This window comes from Medicago sativa, chromosome 2, assembly GCF_051527215.1.
Source record: "Medicago sativa cultivar Bolivia chromosome 2, Bolivia_mono, whole genome shotgun sequence".
Lineage (NCBI taxonomy): Eukaryota > Viridiplantae > Streptophyta > Magnoliopsida > Fabales > Fabaceae > Medicago > Medicago sativa.
In genome coordinates this window covers 32,115,475-32,120,631 of record NC_140750.1, presented here as the reverse complement: position 1 = coordinate 32,120,631, position 5,157 = coordinate 32,115,475, and the positions used below count along the sequence as shown (strand labels likewise).

General features: G+C 33.9%; 1 long non-coding RNA gene across 1 annotated transcript; it reads left to right on the top strand.

The window, feature by feature from the left end:
* The first annotated feature begins 1,774 nt into the window (after positions 1-1,774).
* On the top strand, positions 1,775-4,543 carry LOC146946295 (uncharacterized). Its single transcript, XR_015028233.1, has 2 exons — positions 1,775-2,312; positions 4,339-4,543. It is a non-coding gene; the product is annotated as an uncharacterized LOC146946295 (long non-coding RNA).
* Positions 4,544-5,157: the final 614 nt, after the last annotated feature.

Below are 5,157 nucleotides of genomic sequence, written 5' to 3'. Positions count from 1 at the left end.
TAAAATTTACAAGACCAATTCAAAACTAAAAAAAAAAAAAAATAGCGTAAAAGTAAAAAAATGTAATTTAACCAGTTTTATTTATTTTTCCATAAGCAAAGAATTTATTTATGGAAGTACAAGGAGACGTATATTTATGGAAGTACAAGGAGACGTATTCACAAAGAGATTATTTAACTAGTTATTTAACTAGTTTTATTTACAACAAATTGAATTAAATTAAATGGTTAAATACTTAAATGGACCATTCTGAAATTTTGATTGGTTCAACAAGGGATTCCCCACACGTAACCATACTACGCTTTCACGTTTCAACTTTGGAACATGATTCTTGAGGTTGCTTCATGTTAAGCGGTATCCGTAAATGTCATGACACATTAAAGAGTGTGTGTTGGATACATAAGAGTTAAAATATTCGATTATTTCTAAAGTGAGAAAAGTCATATAATTTACTTAACAACCTAACCAATTTGCTTTTTTGAAAAAGGCTGGTAATATATTTCATGACTTATTTTTAACACACGTTTTCCTTTTTTTTTTGTTTGGTACAATTTAACACACGTTTTCTTTTCTTGTTTGAATTGGAATTTGTACAGGTCTTTCTTTTTTGGACATAGTGGACAAAATTGACATGGAAATCTCGTTTTAGGATGATGGAAAAGAGAAGCAAAATCCCTTAGCATCATCAGCAATAAGCACCAAAGACCTGATCATATGTTTGCTTCTACAACCGAGAATATTAATAAGGGTGAGAAGAGAGATAAGGATGGAAGAAAATAGAGATTGTGGGAGAGATAGAAGAATCAAAGGACACATGGCAGATAGTGGAAATAGGTGGAACCTTTGATTAGGGTGAGTCACTACTTCAAAAAGAACTCTTTTTTTTGAAAAGACTAAATTTATTAATAACAAATCCTTGTTCACGACGAACAAAGACAAGTGAAACAAGATTTACAAAGCAACGGTGTCGTATATAGGCGGAACACCTAAAAAGAGACACGGACAAACCAAAGTCCATGTATAAAACCTCACAATAAAAGCCATATTGATCACACCAGAAAGAGCTACCAACAACACCCAAACTATTACGTAAAACAACCAAACCGAACCGCACAAACTCTCATGAACATTAACACTGGCCCCAACCCCCAACCTAATAGACCACTAAAATCTGTCCACATCTGCAAGCCACTGCATCAATATGAGTTCCAAACAACAAGCAAACAAAACCCATGACTAGAATCCATTGAGCAAATCAGCCCCTACCACAACCTTCCACCACATCCGCACTTCGTCCGACACAAGCCAATACAAAACCAACTTTCAAATTCCAACACAAGACCTCCCCACAACATCCCTAAAAACCAAACAAAAGCCACAACAACCCTAAAAACCAAACAAAAGCCACAACAACATACACCAACACCCCTACCATTGCCAAAACCCAAAACATAGAGACAAAGCCGAAACCACTTTCAACAGTCGCACCTCGTCTGACTACAAATCTATACCGGACAATCTTCCTTACAAAATTCATCTTACTCAAACTCCATCACCGCGTTAAAAATTCAAATCCTTCAACATTCACAAACACCATCCCTCGCCACAATAATCACAACCAAACAACCCCCCCAAAGCCAAACAAAACCAAAATGACGACCTCCGCAACACAATGTCAAAGGATTGTGTTCTAACTAACGATCCTTCTCCAACCAAGCGAACTTTGAAACAATCGCACCTGAGGCACGATTGAGAACATTGTGACGACTGTAACGCCCTACTTTTATTATTTATTATTTTATTGAGATTAGATGTCTTTTTATAATTTAGTCGACTTATTTTGATGAGTGATATTTTGTTATGTTATACGCTGGTATTTACTAGTATAATATATATGTTATTTGGTGTAGAAATATATTTGTTATTTTGTGTGGAAATATATATGTTATTTGGTGTAGAAATATATTTGTTATTTTGTATGGAAATATATATGTTATCTGGTGTAGAAATATATTTATTAGTAGCCCCTATTGTATATATTTAATGGAAGAATATATTTAGTGGAAGAATATATTTAGTGGAGAAATATAATTATTAGAATAAGTAGATTTGGGGGCTGAAATAGAAAGAAGAGAGTTATTGGGCCTAATTAGATTTAAGAAGAGAAGTTAGTATTATAAATAGAGGAGATATTTGGTTGAAAGACTAACATATGCCAAAAAAAACAAGGATTTGGAGAAAACAAGGTTTAGAGAGAAGAGAACAAGAGGAGAGAAGAACCAAGAGAAGGGCTGCCAATCGATGATTCTAAGGTAAGGGTGAGACTATCATTCGGTAATATTAAGTCTGTAATTCTGAATTAGCAATTAACATGTTCTAGGATTAGTTTGTGAGAATTTACGAATTAGGGTTCTGAGAGAGAATTGATGATTAGATGATGAGAAGTTGTTAGATTGATGTAGAAATTGTGTACAGACCTTAGATAATCCATGGGTAATCATAATCATAGAGCTTGAAGTGAATTTATGTTGTTCTTGAAGGTTTTCATGAAAAATGGGTCAAATGGTGATTTTTGTTGAAAGGGTGTTTTAGTTCAAGTTTTATATGGATTTAGGTGTCTTTTCATGTTTAGAAACGTTTAAACAAACTTTGGGACCAAATTTGGGCTTAGGGGATTCAAAATTGGGATTTTGGGATGAAAAATGGAGTTTTCCCGAGAGCTATCTCTGACAGCATTCTCTGTTTCATGTTTTTGCATCTTTTTCACATATTTCACTTTTGAATTGGCTTTAGGTGTAAACACGAAAGTTGTAGGTATGGATGTTAGCTTTTTAATGCCATTGGTTTGACTTTAAAAGGATTTATAGAACTTGAGTTATGGTCAAATTACTGCACGTAGGTCACAGTGAATTTTTATGGACTTTCAGCACAACTTTTCCGAATTTAAAATGAAAACTGGTATTGATCGATACAGAATTGGTCTTAGGCGTAAACATGAAAGTTTTAGATACTTTTGTTAGCTTTCCAGTGGCTTTAGTTTGACGTGAAAATGATGTTTGGTCTTTGAGTTATGATGAAAATACTACAAGAAGGTCTTAGCGAAATTGCACATTGACAGCATTCTCCGTTTCATGTTTTTGCGTTTTGTTCATATGTTTCTGTTTTGAATTGATCTTTGTTGTAAACATGAAAGTTGTTGATAATGGTGATATCTTTCCAGTAGCCTTGGTTTGACATGAAAATATGTTGTGCATGATTATTTATGTTCTTACAAAGATGCATGATGAATTGTTGATACTTGAATACGATGATATATGATGAATTATTGATGTTTGAATACGATGTTATATGATAAATTGTTGATGTTTGTATATAATATTAATGATGATCTGTGAAGTTGTTATAAGATGACTAAGAATATTAGTGATGTGCGATTGTTATATATGCACTATATGTGTTATTTATGATGCTTATGTTGATGTGATGCTTAAGATGCTATTATTATCATTTGATACTGTTATGTTGTGATGCTGATATGAAATGACTTTAATTTATAAGTGCTGCATATGTTGCCGTTGATCTTATTTAAGATGTAAATGTCGGTCTAAGTCAAAGAGTTGTAAGATGTTCATGAAGTTTCTAAGACGTAAGATGTTGAGTCCATGCATACTCATTTAAAGATGGGGGCTTATGCCCTGGAGCTTTTGCTCAACGACGATGAGGGCTTCGATGAGGGTTTATGCCCTAGGAGCTTTTGCTCAACGACGATGAGGGCTTATGCCCTAGGAGTATATTTATGCTCAACGACGATGAGGGCTTATGCCCTAGAATGGTACCACATGCATTTGCATTTCATGATGATTCGAGATGGTTTAAGACGTTAAGAGTTGCATAGTCGAGTCTAGATGCATTGTCAAGTCAAGTTGTTAAGTTGTGATGTTTTAACGAATTACCTTGTGATGATGTTATGATTATTAATGATGATATGTGATGATGTTATGATTATTAATGATGATATGTGATGGTGTTATGATTATTAATGATGATATGTGATGATGTTATGATTATTAATGATGATATGTGATGATGTTATTGATGATATGTGATGAAGATTAAGACTGTCATATGATAAATAGTGATCCTAATCAATGAAGTTAAGGTGTTAGATATACATTGCTAAGATGAATTGATGATAACGATGTATTTGAATATAATTGTTGAATTATATGAAGTTTATGTTGTTAAATGTAATTGATGAGTTATATGCTTAATATTGTTGCTTGTGAAATCTCACCCCTTCTGCTTGAAAATGTTGCTCTTCATATGGGTAACTTGCAGGTAACCAAGATTAGTTGCGGTCGTGAGTGGACTCCTCACAAGTGTGTCTTAGGTGCTCTGATACGTAACGGGATGGGAATTTGTTATTGCTTTCTGTTCCTTACGTATTATTTAAAAAGTTTTCATGAATTATTATCGAACTAAGTTGCTTTGAGATTTTATGTTGAGACCCTTGTGCCAAAGATTATTTAAGATGTTGAAATAATTTCCGTTGCGAAGTTTTAGATATTACATTGATGGATTTTGAAGGATAAATTATTATTTATTCCATTTATGATTTTTAAGAAATGTAGCATTCTGTTTAAGTTGTTAAACTCTGATTTTTATTAAGAAATTTTTATGTTGGGAAAACGGGGTGTTACAACGACCGCCGAAGAATGTTGTCCGGACCCATTTTAAAACAACGACAAAGGTATGGTGAAGCCCACCGGCAAACCCAACCAACAAACCCCAACCAATCTCAAAAACAGATAGATGAACACGACAACACAACAACACAAAGAAAATGACTCTCTGGTTAAGTGTGAGAAACAGAGCAATCCACGGCCAAAACGGCGCCGACAGCTGCTTAACAACCCCATATTGGGTTTCTTTTTGGGTGGTGTAGCAGAGCGACGCATACACACCACCGGTCTTGAGGCTACATCGTGAATACTAGGTTTGGATTCCAAAAAGAACTCTTTAATACCGAATTTGGATCCTTTCCATAGTACTTTTCATTTGATTTCTCTCTATTTTTAATCTCAATCATTAAAAATATCATTCACTTTTCTTTATAATTGTAATTATTTATCTATTTTCTCTTAAGTTGAATGGTTA